This window comes from Pectinophora gossypiella, chromosome 15 (genome assembly GCF_024362695.1).
Source record: "Pectinophora gossypiella chromosome 15, ilPecGoss1.1, whole genome shotgun sequence".
Classification (NCBI taxonomy): Eukaryota; Metazoa; Arthropoda; class Insecta; order Lepidoptera; family Gelechiidae; genus Pectinophora; species Pectinophora gossypiella.
The window spans coordinates 4,935,358-4,953,433 of NC_065418.1; the positions used below are offsets into that span (position 1 = coordinate 4,935,358).

The window sequence follows — 18,076 nt, forward strand, 5'->3', positions numbered from 1 at the left end:
TTTGCAATTTATTGCTTGTACAAACTATGTTGTATACTAGATGATTTATTGATGAATAAAATCTTGTAATAAGTTAACATTGGCCGAGAAATGGACCTAGTGACTATAATGACCTGATCTGGGAGTTTAAAAAGGCCAGATAGAATCAATTCCTTCATCTAAAGAAGCAATAATGCTATTTTGACATTTGTTTGCATTTCGCACTTACTTTTATATGTGCAAATGTCAAATAGCAATATTGATTTTTTAGATGAATTGCTTCGATGTGTCCTTTTTAACCCCCCTAAAGTGATAAGTAAAACTCTACTGTTATCTACTGTCCGAGTCTACTGTTATTACGGTAGCTAAGTATCTACTTCTTTTTTCAGCCCTCATATAGAAGAAACAGTTTAATAAGCTTGTCATTTATACATTAATTAGCGTAAATTAGCTCTTTATAAAACTAAGATTTTTTGAAAAATATGTTTGTGTTGGTATAGAAATGCAAAGTGTATACTTGAATACGTATTTGTAAACATTTGTAAATAATGATGTCAAAGTACCTTGTGAAGATACTAAAATAGGAGGTATAAAATTAAACACTCTTTTGTTTCGTTCTAAAAATCTTTTGTTTCATAACAAAAGTTTTTATTGTTTCAAATACAATAGGCAAGGAAGTCTACCGACCACAGGCAGGGTAGAATTTCTTTAGGACAACGTTCTAAAAATGTAAGGCTTCCCCAAAGGTATTATAGAAAAAGGAACAAAGTCACTTCAAAAAAAGATTTTGTGTGAAAAATAACATTGAAATCGTCGAAAGTCGAGTTGTACAGCATGCTTGAGATGTCAAGTAGCTGGCTGAAGGTGCTTTTTTTTTATTCCAAATCAACGGAGAAAGTCAAAGGCTATACCGGCTGGTAGGCTTAAGCCGATGAGATGTTCGACCAAAAATATATTTACTTATGTATAACGATTCAGTATAATTATTTTACCCATAACTCTTATAAATCATACTAAAAATAACAATATTTATTGTAAATTATTATTGAGTTGTTACTGTTTAATGGTTCACTCAGTAATGAAAAGTGGCTAATTAGTTTAGAAAACTAAGTTTGCTGTGACCTACATGCCATAACGAACGAACTAAATTCTATTACTTGGTACGGTTTCCCAATGCAATTTCAATCTATAACACACTACTATATACATTTTGTTTTATAATGTTTGGAAGCTTCGGGAAAAAATATGTGTAATATTCCGCATGGAAAAAATCAAGAGTAGGTATTTGGACATTTTGGAATATTTGATTCGGGGATTGAATCAACAGAACCAACGCAGCGGATGTATTCAGGCAATCAATTGATGCACTAAGTGTTGAATACGAGTATAGTGTTGAATACCAATGATCATCTGTTGTCATTTATCTGTACCTACCAAACTTATTTACCTACTTACATCGTATTAGATATATCTTTTTAAACTTAATGAAAAACATATTCCAATGTGATTGCCTTCAACAAAACCTCGATTTCATTGCATTAATTTCATTCCGAGTAAAAATTAAGACCACATTACCTGGATCGAAACTAGCATCTCTATTGCAAGATTTTGTTAACAAACATCACATCCTAATGTAAGTTTTCAAAAAGGACGTAATATAATATGCAAGCAGCATCTGGTAGGAACTAAACGAAGCCACAGCGGGATCCAATCTAGTTTAAACCAGAACAATAGCTATAGCAATGTCAGTGACTTGCACTGACAATTAACCAATTTAACACTCGCCCACGGGACACCACATCATCTCCAATAGAGGATGCGCCCACGACCTTTAGATCATTCCTGATAATCGTGGTGTATCAAGTTACATGAGAAATGACGGCCTATTTCGTACTCGTATAATACCTAGACAATTTAAATTACGTGTATTCCTTATTTCTAATTACGAACACATTTGGCAATCGATCATTACAGACGGAGATATGACTTATAAACCTTCGCATTGGTTTAACAAAGCTCGATGAAACGTGGTACTTACGTACTTACCCCAGTTGGAAATATAGACGTGACCTTACCTATAAATTTTCAAATATGGAATTAAATTTAGAATATTTATAACGTTTAAGAATCTCTTGATAATTCTGGTGATTAGATAATAGAGAATTTTGGATCTAATTAATGTAGAGCAAATATATTTTTCTAGGTGAACGCGTTCCATTTTCAAATTATTAATTCAATGAGGAACTTTCCAGTTCCTCAAAAACAATATAGATGGCGCACAGTAGGTACTCACCTGCTACTGTGCAATACAATACGTGTATGTTACGCGCCACAAAGATATTTTCTTTTATTAAAAAGTATGCAAATACATATTGTTTATTAGCATCAAAATGGAAGGATCAGACGCTTAATGTTGATATTCCATATTGTTAGGTATAAGTACTATTGATCCAGTACTATGTGGTACCATAACTAAAAAAAACTTTTACCTTTCTCATTCAAAAGATATACACGTTAAACTGTGGTCCGGCCATCTTGACGTCAAAATGGCGGGAACTCACAAAACGGCAAACCGGAACTAGATAATTAGAAAGATACATACCTACTATTATTTTTTTTTTATAAAGGTACTAAATAGTACCAGATCTATATAATTTTGCTTCTAATATTTTTTTTAGCTTAAATTAAATCTTCAAAAGCAACTTTCCTATAGGCAACTATACCAAAATCTATGCTTAGTGAAGTCCCGAGATCCCAATCCAACATTACCTTCACGTGACTTGCAGGAGTATAAGATTGATACATAGCCAGTAGCACAGGGCCCAGACAAATGATGATCCCAGTAGAAGGATCGTTCAACGACATAGTCGACTAACACAGATCACGTCCAATAGACACCGCAAATTAAAAAAAAATATTCGACACAACGACAAACTTGTCGATGGTAAATTTTTTTTGAAAAGACGTTGCTGTTGCAGTTTCTTGTCATTTCTTCTCCTCAGCCATAACACCTTGCGAAATGACGTAAATTCAAAAATCAATAAACCTTCAACAAGTATATCCATGATAATTACGTTGAATAAATAATTCTGAATTCTGAATCTGAATTGTATTCTTAATATAATAATTTAATATAACGATTTTTTATTCTACGTCATAATATGATATCGCAAAGCGTTTTAGCACTAATAAAAATGCATCTCTACATCAATGATGCACTTTAGGTGCTTAAGTGCCACTTTCAAATAGTTACTTAGATCGGTTTTTTACCATATCTACAACATTTGGTTTTCTTCTAAGTTGGGTAAACAATATTCAAAATTGAATCGCAGTTAATTGAGGATTCCCTTCGCGTGGTATCTATTGAAAGGGTCATCTGTGTTAACGAATAACCTTTTATATTTCATTCGAGACCGTCTGCGGTTTCTGAATTATCATTACATTTTTATTTTATGTTTTTCTAGCCACTGGCGGATTACTTTTGGTCACTTAGAGGTTTTTAGGCTGGTTAGCAGTGAAAGTCACATCATGGCTATGAGCCCGAGCGTTGTCTATTACAGTTCGCTAAAACTCATTACTGCAGTGTTTTTTTTGAGTCAAGTGGCTGTTTTAAAATAAGCTTCAATATAGAATTTAAAAGTAGGTATAGTGACTAACCATGTATTTAGATTAAGGATACATAATGAAATAAATAAATAAAAAATACTATCTATTTATTTTCTATTTTCTATCAAATTTTCTACGATATTTTTATATGTAATTTAATCTAGCCTGCAAGAACCCATTGCTGGGCAAAGGCCTCCCCTTCCTCTTTCCATTTATCGCGGTCCTGTGCGTACTCCGGCCAGTCCCTCCAGCAAGCGTCCAATATATATGTTTTATATTTATAGGTATATATTTTTATATTTAGCTTTAGAAACACCCTCGTATTACTCACAAGTCCTCAACCTTGCTGCATCAACCCTGATAGATATGCCAGTAGTGTAGACTATGTTTATAATATTTACTATAGTGATAAAATCACTTAATAGCTAACTCCATTCCTGCTTATTAGTTCATAAATAAATTAACTTAGGTCGTGCAGTTTCGGGTCAGAACCCATTTGTCCCTTGAAATTAGCACGATGTGCCTATTCGTCCCCTCAAATGTATGAGGTTCCCATTCGTCCCCTAATTTATTATTTATTTTAAATAATTTCTTTTTTAAAACCAGAGGGTACCAATCTACAGGTTTTATTCCAGAAGGCAAGGAAACACCTTGAAAACCAATTAATATTGTCTGTTTTCCTACTAATGGGCATCATGTAGAATGGTACAATGTTTATTCGAGGACAAATATTAAGGGACCGGTCGGTATATGCTACTTAAAATATGGACCACCAAATAACCCTACTTTTCGTACAAGTTTCCGTCATAATGTGGCCTACATAGCGCCTCATTTGTCGCCATTGAGTTTTGCATGACAGTTCCGTCTTATAAGTAGCTTATAAGTATAAGCGACTGTCTGGCTTGACATACTTCTTTGAACGAGTCGCATGAATCACTGAGACATTCGAAAGGTGATTTTGCATGAAAATGAAGCAAAACCACTATCGCTTAGTCATAACTTAGAAACCATAGTCTTGCATAGTTTTGTAATATATCATCAAAATGCTGAAGGTAACGCAGCCTTTAGCGGAAAAGTTATTATTAAACTGATTTTATAAACATTTTATTTATGTTAAGAAATACCTCTCTGTCAAATCGAAGTAGAGCGACATAGACCGTATCTAGGGCTCCTTTATAAGATATGACGTTTGTGACAACTAGTATTGGTACAAATGACTGAAATGACAAAAGTTATCACTTTTAATAGTACCTAAGAACTGTATTTATTCTTTTTAATTATGTATGACATATTTTTTTGTACTGTACAATTGCAATAAATACTCTTTTGATTTTTTTTCTGACTTAGGTATGCATTTGTTTTAAAAATATATACAGGGTGGCCCAGAAGTTCAGGTTCAAAATGAAAAATCAGAAAGAGGGGCTCATTAGCTACCAGAAACACCCCCATGTATGTTCAGCAATTATTTACGGTTTAGGAGATATGACCCATTTTGTACCTTTTTCTAGATTTTCTACCTTACTTCAGAAATAATCATTTTGTCGCTATCCCTTTCTTAATAATTATTTTATTTTACTTCACAACTATGCCTAAGTCTGTGTACCGCTCAATCAAAGATAAATCAAAGTGAAATCAAAGATAAAAAAAAAGTTATCGGAAGTCAAAGTGAGAATTCGACCAAAATTGTTACAGTTGTTAAAACTTCGCCGAAGAATAATAAACACATGAGATTGTCATGGACACTAAAAGTATTTCTAAAAACTGCTCCATTTAATAGGCTTTTAGAAACATTAATAAAAAGTACCCTTAATATGGGCAAAAAACTAAGTAATTAGCCCTCAAAGATTGCAAGACAGACAGATTTGAAGGAAAATTTGACATTCTCATACAATGTAGCTGCTACTTTCTAACGTTGTTAAAGGTGCTCAAAGACACATTTTCAATTAAAAGTAAATAAAAATCACGCTTATAATCGCTGACAGGGTAGACATAGCAACAATCCGAAGACAAAACTTGCAGTCACTTTTGGTATTCGTATTTTAATGAAGGTACATAGATTTCAAGGGACAAAAGTTATCCCCAAACACTGTTGGTGATTCATACTATTGGATACTAAAATAAAATCTGTCTTTTAGCACCTTTAACAACGTTAGAAAGAAGCAGCTATATTGTATGAGAATGTCAAATTTTCCTTCAAATCTGTCTGTCTTGCAATCTTTGAGGGCTAATTACTTAGTTTTTTGCCCATATTAAGGGTACTTTTTATTAATGTTTTTAAAAGCCTATTAAATGGAGCAGTTTTTAGCAATACTTTCAGTGTCCATGACAATCTCATGTGTTTATTATTCTTCGGCGAAGTTTTAACAACTGTAACAATTTTGGTCGAATTCTCACTTGGACTTCCGATAACTTTTTTTTTATCTTTGATTTCACTTTGATTTATCTTTGATTGAGCGGTACACAGACTTAGGCATAGTTGTGAAGTAAAATAAAATAATTATTAAGAAAGGGATAGCGACAAAATGATTATTTCTGAAGTAAGGTAGAAAATCTAGAAAAAGGTACAAAATGGGTCATATCTCTTAAACCGTAAATAATTGCTGAACATACATGGGGGTGTTTCTGGTAGCTAATGAGCCCCTCTTTCTAATTTTTCATTTTGAACCTGAACTTCTGGGCCACCCTGTATAACACTGTGACATGATTTTATAAATCGAATAACAAACATTTAAGATTAATAAAAAATAATTACGTAGTACCTATCTACAAAAAACAAATGCTATCGCACTTTAGAATAAGCAGGTACATATTTTAAAAAGTCATAGAAAAAATATCCAAGGTTTCGCGTTTCTTATAAGAGGAGGTCCAATACGGAATAAGTTGTTGTCATCATTCAATGAGTCATTTCATAGGTGAGCTACCTGAGATTTGAGTGAGTCTGCTGACTAACGCGCCGTCGATGAATCACGCGCTGCCGATTGGAGAATAATGTTCAAAAATCTCAATTTGATCTTGATTGTTGGATATTGTTGTAAAAGTATGTACATACCCGTATATTTTCTGGGACATAGTTAACATAGCCTTATACTTAGTGAAAACCACATAATTTTTGAAAGAATAAAAAAACAAAAAAAAATTGGGGCGTGATTGTTGATTTTAATTCATTGTATGGTACAGGCAAGGCGATGTTTTGTGTATCACCCGTTGCAATTCTTTTATACTTTAAGTTTATTTATTTGTATGTATTGATTAATTTGTAAGTAGATAAGTTTATTATACTTAATGATATTTTACTGTCAGAAATGCGTGGTAGAATATTCATTATGTATGTCAGATAAAAACGGAAAACTTGTTCAAATATTGGTCGCATACTATACTGGATTATAGTAGTATCTAGTCAATTTAGCTAAGCTTCGTTTAATATGAATTTTGCTTTTAATTTTCTAATATGGCGATGACATTGTTCGAATTTTTAATTAAAAGTTCACCAGGTGGAATATAATAGGTTAAAAGTTAATAAGTAAAATTAGCATAGGTCCATCGCAGGAATTCTTATCAAAACCGATATTCGAAATAACATAGTTTAGTTATCTAAAATGTATTAGGTAAGTACGTTAGATTAAATTATTATGTTACCTTTTTGCTTAGAAAATTGTATGTAGGTATACGTATACTTACTTACAAAGCTAGAAACACTAAGTTCACAGTATCCCGTTTTCATAGGGCCCGCTTACCTAACCTGAAGGTTCGACAGGTCCGGCTTTTTATAGAAACGACTGCATCTGGCTGATCTCTCAACCCGCGAAGGAAAAACCAGCCCAATACAGGTCACATACGTCCGAAACGTTTCTCGGGAATGTGAGTTTTCTCATGGGGTTTTCCTTCAAAGCTGGGCACGTGATAATTTTAGAAGATACAAAGGTTGCCTGGAGGAGATTGTTACTTAGCAATAAGGCCGCCTATTGTAGTCATTCTATTTCTCTTTTGTTTTGAATTTTTTTTTCTTTTTGTGCAATAAAGTATTTGTTATGTTAAGATCCAAAAAAATAAGTGCCTACATAAAAAGTTTTCAGCTACCTATGATTCTCAAGATTTGTTCCCGCGTTGCGACGTCCTTCCACTTTAATATGTGATATTTTAAAAGGTATTAAAGTGGCGTCGGTTGGTATCCCAAAGGAGTAGTCTTTTCAGCGACTTTCGAAGTAGTTTATAAAGCGATCTATCTTAGCCCCAAACTCGATCTGTCTGCCGCAGTTTATTTAGGTTTCTCTGCACACATTTCAAATAAAAGAACATTCAGTGACCATAAAAGGCATTTGAATATATTTTCAGAAAATACCTAATATACTTATTTTACGAAGAATTTTAGCTGGAAATCAAAAATGCCTGTTGTGTTAAATGTTTGATACAAGAAACGGTACAACTTATCGTACAAATTAATGTTTAGGTTAGTTATTTATCTGCTTCAGATTACTTATAAGCAGTCAAATAACGAATCACTGTCATTAGTAGGATATGTCCACCTAAATAATTCGCCATACCATAGCGCCATACTTGTTGCCAAGTTTTGGGCCGATACAATTTAGTTTGCCATCGACACGATGAGAAGAGATTCCTTATAACAACCAGGAATTTTTGTACGAGTATTTCCCTCAGTTAAAAGCAAAAACCCGATCTGAAATCACGCGGAAATATAAATAAGTATTCGCAAATAAATAATTCAAATGCATAAGCATAGTATCATGCTTGTATCCTCGAAGGGGTAGGCAGATGTGTATAATTTAAACACCCACTCCTCGCCACCTATGTCTAAAGGTGGTATTAATAAACTAATCTCAATGACAGTTCTTATATAAAAATAGGGACTTGAGCATGATCTTGAGGGCAGTCTCAGCTGAGATTTGTTTATTAATACCACCCTTCGTCCCATGCAATAGGAGGCGTTTGAACGTATCGTGTCGTAACGGCCTCCGTGGTCCAGTGGTTGAGCGTTGGGCTCAAGATCCGGAGGCCCCGGGTTCGAATCCCGGTGGGGACATATCACAAAAATTACTTTGTGATCCCTAGTTCGGTTAGGGCATTACAGGCTGATCACCTGATTGTCCGAAAGTAAGATGATCCGTGCTTCGGAAGGCACGTTAAGCCGTTGGTCCCGGTTACTACTTACCGATGTAATTATGTGGTCGTTACATGAGTTTGGTGGCTTAATAATAACCCTGACACCAGGGTTGATAAGGCTGGTATTCCACCTCACAATCCACACGATAAGAAGTAGAAGAACGTATCGTTTTATTTTGTTTAATAATTTATTCAATTTTCATTTTGAGAACTTTTCAAGTCTCCAAACGCTTGGCGTGCCTATATACGGGTGGCTTACCCTATTTCTTCCTGTTCTCCCGAGACCAATCGTATATGAACTAACTTTGACTTCCCACGTAAATGTGGTAAGCATTAATGTTTATTCCTAGCTACGCTACTACCCCTTATCGTTTTATGACAAAGCACAAGCGATTAACCTACATAGTTGTTTCGCCTAGTTAGATTGAATGTTTATTGAAAAGGAATATGCTCTAAAAAGGGAAACCTGAACATTATCTTTGTTGATTGCTTTCATGCTTGTAATAAGTGGTGTATCTGAATGTTTATTGCCGGGTTATTTAGAGTGCCCGCAAGTTTTGTCCATAGACTTACAAAAGTGTTTCATAGTACCAAGATGGTATAAAAAACCCCCTAGTTTGTTTAGGACATTACTGGCTGATCACCAGATTGTCCGAAAATAGATATCCGTGCTTCGGAAGGCACGTTAAGCCGTTGGTCCCGGTTACTACTTACTGATGTAAATAAGTAATCGTTACCATGAGCCATATCAGGGGCCTTTGGCGGCTCAATAGTACCTAACCTTGACACCAGGGGTGATGAGGTTGGTACTCCACCTCACAACCCACACGATAGAAGAAGAGAAGAAGGAGATGGTATGACACTTGTCAGTGTGTTCTCGGTACAGTGGCAGCCCTAGTATTTAGGTGGTGCGAGACCTCATAGTGGCGCCTCTAAGCTCTTTAAAATACAAAAACAAATCTTTTCCATTAGTTTACGGCCACCCAGTATGAGTTTTATGTGGCCGCAATCTAACTCGATGAAGTTTGCGGCCAGGGTGGAACTGTCTTGGTTGATTTTGGCGCCCCCCTATTTCGCCCCCCCCCCCCCTATTTCGGCACCCCCTCCCCAATTTCGGCCCACCCCCCCTATTTCGCCCCAACCCCCATATTCCCCCCCCCCAATTCGGCGTCCGGTGCGGTGGCACACCTCGCACCGCCTTAGGGGCGCCACTGTCTCGGTAAGTGTAAATGAAATTTTATAGACAGAGAAGAATTTTAGAACGAGTGATTTAGGCATTTTCGGGTGAGATCCTATAAGAAAAAACCGCCTTAATACTAAATTAAAAGTTTATTAGTAAGGCGAAGAGTGTTAACTTCCGATTTATTTGTTTCAGACGGAGTTTAAAAATGAAGGTAAGCCAATACATACATCGCAAGACATAATATTTGCTTACGTTCCACCGAAAATCTTTTGAACACGTTTTGAACAGATACGTAACTACTATTTACATTACATTTATGAAATAAGAAACACTTTATCATGTTGAAACGTTCGGATTTTCGTCGGTTTACTTCGTTTAGGATAAGCCCTTTAGGTAATGTGAACTTTCAACCTCAAACGAATTCCAGCCTATATAGTCTACCCTATTGTAGTGCATAAGTGAAAATCCCTGATCGTCCACCAGTAGGCAACGACGAGACCTATTTCCACGCTTTTTAACCTAACATACATCTTCCGCCACTATTATCCAAATCTACGCCGTCACCGGAACAACGCATTAAAACAACCAACCTATCTTATACACACATGTTCCACCCTATTCCGTTCCCCTTAATGCTTATAATCTCACGTACGGAACGCTCAGGTGGTTTTGGGGCCGTAGTGGTTGGACAAAGTTATTTTTGCGCGCGATAAAGCACGGTTAGTTGGTGGATAAGGGGAGATAATGACTTGGATGACGGCAAATAGAGTTGTGTGATGATCGTGGTCGAGAAATGCTGTTGGCATCGGCAATGTGCGGATTAGCGGTGTGGAAACATCACGGATTAGTGGAGCAGCAAGCGCTTGTTAAGTCCGACAAATCAAATGCTAATCAATTCTCGTCAACGCTGGACGTTCCGCGGACATCATAATTATCTTGGCCATACCGCGATTGATAGTTTATAAACTCTATCATAATGGGTTTCATTCAGTTAAAATATATTTAACTCCTATTTAACAGATAGCAAAGTTTTTATTTTAATGAGCTTTAATTTTTAAGTTATAATGGGTACGTAATCATTATAAGAAAGGTAAAACTAAGGTTTCAATTCCTGATTCAACCAATTTATAACTGAACGTTCAATTTATTTTCTGGGAAATTTATATACCGAGGAGAAGCATGATTGAGTCTTGTGGATTAAGTACATACATATGTTTCAAACAAATATGAATATACCTACATGTCATATATACAGGGTGTTAGTGACATCGAAACGAATACTATGGGGGATGATTCAGACCACGATTCTAAGTTAATATCAAGTGGATTTTTCCGTCGCTTAGATGAGTTCAGAATAAATTATCCCTCATTATTAGCTGAATCATCCCTCTCAGTATTCGTTACCATGTCACTTAAACCCTTTGCAAGTACATACTGGTAGTCATACAAGTAGGCATGGGTGTTATGTTAGTGACACCGTAACGAATACTGAGGGGGATCAAACAGACCATAATTCTGAGTTGATATCAAGTGAAATTTCCAGTCTCATGAAAATTTTTATGTCTTTTAAATTATTTTCAGTTCCATACTTTTGCGGCGGTAAATTCCACTTGACGTCGACTTAGGATCATGGTTTAAATCATCCCTCCTAGTTTTCGTTACGATGTCACTAACACAGTAGATATTATGTATAGTGCATTTTGATTCCGTATTTCAACCGCATCATTATTTGTTAGGAATGAAATTGAAACAATAATAATGTTGAACTGAAACTAAAATAGATGTCAAAGCAAAAGCAGTTGTTCTTCACGCACGTGTAGGAAATGCAACAGGAGGTATCATAACTAGAACTTCAAGCGTGGTCAAATCATTAAAACTTAAGATAATAACTAACATAGTAAATGCGGAAGTGAGTTTATACCAATATGCTTTCACGTCCGATTTTTGCTTATGAAAAATGACTTAGGACTTAGCACAGATCTAAATCAATGGTTTTCGAATTTGTGCTAGAATTCATATACGATACACGGTTCGGATGCTTTTTTAAAACGTTTTTTCGATTCTGCTCCGCACCACCCTAATCCCCTGGTAGTTGACGGTATTGAAAAGTATCGGCGTCCGAAGGATGTAATATACGGTCCCAATGACCCGATTACTAGCCATAGAGGCAGCCATTCAAAGGACACGAGTACTTACGTCACAGAACCTGAGCCGTGTGATTCACATATCGTCACATGCAATCCCGTGAATTCGATGAGCAAACATAAAATACTGATAATGCTTACTAAACTTATATTTACTTGGCATTAACTTCGATTACCTTATCTGTCACTGCACGGAATTTCTAGATTTGGGGGCAGGAATGATAAAAGCAGTTTATGGGTTTTTGACGAAGCTTTTGCGGATTTTATTATGTATGATTTGAATATGCTTTCCTTTATTTTATTATTTATTTTTTATAATATAAATGTTGGTACTGACGAAGCCTGTGGTGGATTTACATTCTGTTTTTTATTATTATTATTTCTGAATAAATTAAATATGTTTATGGGTTGTTACATAAGTTTCTTTTTCTGTAGCCTAATTAATATGTATGTGTAACGTCAATTATATGTGTATTATTATTATTATGTAGTTTATGAACACGTAACAATCTATCTTTGTATTTATTTTTATACGTACAAGTATTCCCATGCTGCACTATACTTAAAGATTGCCCGGAAGAGATTGCTATTAATTTTATTTCTCTTTTGTTTTGTATTTTTTATTTTCCTGTTTGTGCAATAAAGTATTTGTTATGATATGTTATGTTAACGTCCCACTGCTGGGCAAAGGCCTCCCCCTTTTCTTTCCAAACCTCAGGAAAGGTTTTTCTCCATCTTGAAGGTTCTCGGCCAACGTTCTCTCAAGTATTCTGGAAGGTGTCTAGCTCGTCCCTCCATCGTCATACATAAATATTTGAGAATATTGAATATTTATGTTTGTATATGTACATGACGTTCATGAGTACATTCGTTCGTATGTTGCGACGTTTCCAGGTTCTGTGCCGGTTTAATGGCAATAGCCTCGCCCCGTATTACATGGGACTTGTACATAATTTAATAATGATAATAATTATTATTTTTTTATAATTGGCGAGGAGTGGGTGTATGTAGGTATTATACACCTCTGCATACATGTTATGACAGAGAAAGTTATTAAGATGAACACTTTCTTAGGTAAGTAATGTAAGATTTTCCTATCGTCCCCATCCCAAGAAAGGAAGTAGTGTTTATAAAAATCAGGTACTTACTTTGTTTATTCTTAGACCAAACGCTGTAATTTGCATTTTAAATTACGTCGTGCGTGAGACCAAATAGTTATATTTCAAAGTCAAAGAATAAGCTAGACACAATTGTCCTTTTAACCTAGAGGAATGAGGTCTAGGTGAGGTGGTTGTGCGGCCATTAAAATTCACAACGCGGCTATTTTAATGGACAGACAGATTTTATACACCGCATCCGTTATGTATGAATGTTTCATAACAGAAGTTGTAAATACGTTATTATAATTTAAAATAACACTTCATGGTATTTAAATGCATTGTAAGTACATCTTTCTCAACCTTTCTAGACTTTAGGTTTGAGACAAATGCTTCACTCAACCTCCGTGGTCTAGCGGTTAAAGAGTGAGTCGGGAGGTCGGGTTTGATTCCCGATGGGGACATTGTCGAAATCACTTTGTGACACGTGTCACCTTAGTTTTGTGAGGACATTGCAGGCCGTATCACCTGATTGATCGAAAAAGTAAGATGATTGCGTGCTTCGGAAGGCACGTTAAGCCGTTGAGCCCGGATTATTAGCCGAAACACCACCAACTCACTCGGCTCTGTAGCAGCGTGACGGAGCATGTCCCATACCCCCTTCGGTTGATTGAGGGGAGCTAGGTCTGTGACCAGCAGTAAGACCCTACCTATAGGTAGACTTTTTATGATTTGTAAATGCTTTACTAAAAAAAAAAAAAACAAAAACAAAAAAATAAGTTGCTTTATAAATGTGTTAATTATATTTTAACTTCGTAATTTACTATGAAGAAGTTACCGAAAGTATTTTGAAGGATTCAACTGTCTTCCATAGTTTCAAACTATTTAACAAAGGACATACGGTCTAGTCTCTAGCTAGATAGATTCTGAAGCAAATATTTTCTGAATGTCAAGACTTCATACTTCTTTTGAATTAGTTGTGTGGGTTTGCCAAACTTTCAGATTTGTTTTTTGACAGACGGGTCGAAGCATTGATTTATGTAGGTACCTAATGTGTAAAAGTTATATAAGAAGGAAAATAATTTGTACGTAACTTTTACAATTTATGGACTCTATTGAACACGCGCCGTGAAGTATCAAATATTTTCTTTTTATTAATAAAATACGTGCTGCCTTATCTGTTATCTATTAAAAATGAAGACTAAATATAACCTTATTCGTATCTGTTTATCCCCTGTTAGGATGTGTACGATCACGAGGGGTGGAAATCTGTTATTCGAGCCCTACTAATGATAAGACCAGGTTGTAGTACCCGCCACGAGTCCACGCATTTTAATGTAATAAAATGTCAAAATAATTCTATGTAGAATCTGCGACACTAGAACCGCCCCGACACTTCTAAGGTGGCGCAGACTATATTATAAAATGTGTATTTTATATTTTTATTTGTCAAACTTCTTTTGTGGCGCGGACTATACGTATTTTAAACCTGATATCTTTATTTTTTTTTATAATAGATAAGGCGGTATAGTATTTTCTTAAGGTGGCCAGTGTAAAGCACTTCAAATTATCTTTGCCAAACATCGCTAATTTTTTTAAGAATAACCACATTATCTATACTTATAATAAATCTGTAGAGAGGTCAATTCTGTACATTAAATATTTTTTCAAAATAACTATCAGGGGGTGATAAGTGATCGATACTGATGCCAAAAATGCAATCAGTAAAATTTTTGTCTGTCTGTCTGTCTGTCTGTCTGTCTGTCTGTCTGTCTGTCTGTATGTTCCTTATAGAAACAAAAACTACTGGACGGATTTTAATGAAACTTGGTACAATTATTCTTCACACTCCTGGACAGGTCATAGTATACTTTTCATCACGCTACAATCAATAGGAGCAGAGTAGTGAAGGGAAATCCTTTTGTATGAAAAATCTAAACCACTCAAGTTAGACGTTTGAAATTTGGCATGCAGGTACCTTAGATACCGTAGAGGTGCACTAAGAAAGGAATTCCCGAAATTCCTACGGGAACGGGAATTAGCGGGAAAATCCTTTTGTATGAAAAATCTAAACCACTCAAGTTAGACTTTTGAAATTTGGCATGCAGGTACCTTAAATAACGTAGAGGTGCACTAAGAAAGGAATTCCCGAAATTCCCACGGGAACGGGAATTAGCGGAAAAATATTTTTGTATGAAAAATCTAAACCATTCAAGTTAGATGTTTGAAATTTGTCATGCAGGTACCTTACATACCGTAGAGGTGTACTAAGAAAGGAATTCCCGAAATTCCCACGGGAACGGGAATTAGCGGGAAAATCCTTTTGTATGAAAAATCTAAACCACTCAAGTTAGACGTTTGAAATTTGGCATGCAGGTACTTTAATAAACTTAAAGCTTAGTTGCAACAGGATATTACAAAATTCCCACGGGAACGGTAGTTAGCGGGAAAAAACATTTGTATGAAAAAATCAAATCTAAATGAAAGGAGAAACTGACTGACTCAGTGACTGACATATCAACGCATAGCCTGAACGGCTAAATGTAGGCATTTGAAATTTGGAAGGGACATAGCTTAGGTACCGTAGAGGTGCACTAAGAAAGGAATTCCCGGAATTCCCACGGGAACGGAAATTGGCGGGAAAATCCTTTTGTATGAAAAATCTAAACCGCTTAAGTTAGACGCTTGAAATTTGGCATGCAGGTACCTTAGTTAACTTAAACCTTAGTTGCAACAGGATATTGCAAAATTCCCACGGAAACGGGAGTTAGCGGGAAAAAAACATTTGTATGAAAAAATCGAAACCGCGTAAGATAGATGTTTTCAATTCAATTCAATTAAATTATTTATTGCATTCCATGTAGTACAATGGGGTGTTACATAGGCATAGGAACTAAAACATGGACACTGTAGGGCACAGCAACGTTGAAGGGAAGAGAGGAAGTGTGTATTAAAATTAAAACTCAATGAACAATCAATTAAAAAAAAATCAATTCAATCAATTGATTCAATCTAGCATGCATGCATACCTTAGTAAATATAAAGTTTATTTTTGGCTGTATTTTGAAAAATGGGAGTTATTGGGAAAAAAATTGTATGAAAAAATCTAAACTGCATAAGTTAGATGCTTGAAATTTGATATGCACTCCCACACACACAAATATCTCTCTCTTATATAACACGCCACGCGGACGAAGTCGCGGGCAAAAGCTAGTGTTACCTACAATCGTCTTTGACGAATTCTTTATCAGTGTATGGGTAAAGGTCACTTAACTTTAATGAATGAGTACAGCTGTCTCCTTAATGTTAGATATGTATTAATTATTGTTAGCAGTTTTATCTTCAACGTCCAAACAGATATTTCAGTTTTTGTTTTGTCCTAAAGTGTCGATGGTTCATTACAGGTGAACCTACCTACTAATACGAACATAACCTAAACTCACGACTATATCTCAATGGGGTAGTCAGAACCACACCTCACCAAGCTTACTGTTAGATCAATGTGGTTTGGGTTCCTACACAAACCTTTGAAATCCGATTTGTTATTTCTAATTATTAAAAATATGTTTTGCTTTTCAGTTACTGCATGTTGTTCTAATGTTATAAGGCAGTATTTTCATTTAAAAACGTTATGTATTACAATATTTTATATGTACGAAGCAATGTCATTGTACAGACAAAAGAAGAAATGATTATTCTAAAAGTTATCTTAAGAACTTCATAAATTTAGAGTTGAACTCTAGAATCCGACTGACTAAGACAAATGAACGGAACTAAACTCTATTAATTTTACTTTCAAATTATTTTTATTTTCTACATTTTCTTTTGATTAATTCTTAATTTTATAACTCAAACTTTTCTTAAAATCAAGTTTTCTTTTTTGAAAAATGGATTTAGGTAGATACAATTTTGTATGTTTATCAAATTATGTATGTTTATCAAACTAAACTAAAATCTTATCACTCCGATGGGGATACAAATGCGACTAGTTTGCTAAAACACGAAAGTATAAAACTAATTAAACTCGTAATTGTTCAGGAGAGACAAATAAAGTACAACTTGTTAATGACCTGGGGGGTTAAAAGCCCACATCGAAGCAATTCATCTAAGAAAGCAATATTGCTTTTTGACATATAATTGCATTGCGCACCTATTGCTTTGATGTGGCCTTTTTAACCCCCCTGTTGTTATTAGCTTGACATGATTGTCCTCTAAAACGGAAACAAAATAACCAATATTGTATAAAATACGTTGTTACATTGTTTTGTATAAAATAGTTAAAAACAAAACTGTTCTACCAGGTCAGACCGTAGCAGGTAGCATTTCTCTATTAAAAAGATCCCATCAAATTTCCCAGCCAACCGAATCATTGAAGATAACCTACTCTACCAACTCACGTAGAGTAGTTTTCTTATTTCCTAGAACGACTTAGTTACTTGTGCGTTCTGCGGAATAAAAAATCTCTGTTGGTATCCATGGTAACTGAAATGTGCATTCAGGCCAGCTTCATAGAAAAGCAAAAGCAAAACAGACAATGTAGTCACGGCACGTAATTAATATGTGAAGACCACGTTTCCTTATTCCGTGTGTGAATCGTGTAAAGTTGCACGTACTCTTAGGAAATCCACCTGATTCGTTTACCTTCGAGCATTGACAGACAGGTAAACAAATAAAGTTGAAGATAGCGTGTCTTGAAAATCTGCCAATTTTGATAGAATCTATGGTGCCGTTTCGGGCAACTACCAACGTAATTTCTCTCATCTCTTTCTTGCTGTTATTTTAAGTGAAGGATGGCGCTAGTTTGTCAAAATATGCATTAAACATGCAATATCGAGCGACACTAAACCTTTGTAGAAATGCAAAAGCGGTATATAAAGCGAAAGTTGATGTTAGGGCTGGCAGAGGAAGACCGAGAAGGACTTACATTGACCAAATTAGAGATGTCCTTA

The 18,076-nt window shown here is 35.3% G+C and overlaps 1 protein-coding gene and 1 non-coding gene across 3 annotated transcripts in view; one reads left to right on the plus strand and one right to left on the minus strand.

Annotated features, from left to right (window-relative positions):
* LOC126373151 (G-protein coupled receptor moody) overlaps positions 1 to 18,076 on the minus strand; it is a 66,409-nt gene that overhangs the window by 34,341 nt on the left and 13,992 nt on the right. The gene's annotated exons all lie outside the window — the stretch shown is intronic.
* On the plus strand, positions 8,552 to 8,623 carry Trnal-caa (transfer RNA leucine (anticodon CAA)). Its single transcript has one exon. It is a non-coding gene; the product is annotated as a tRNA-Leu (tRNA).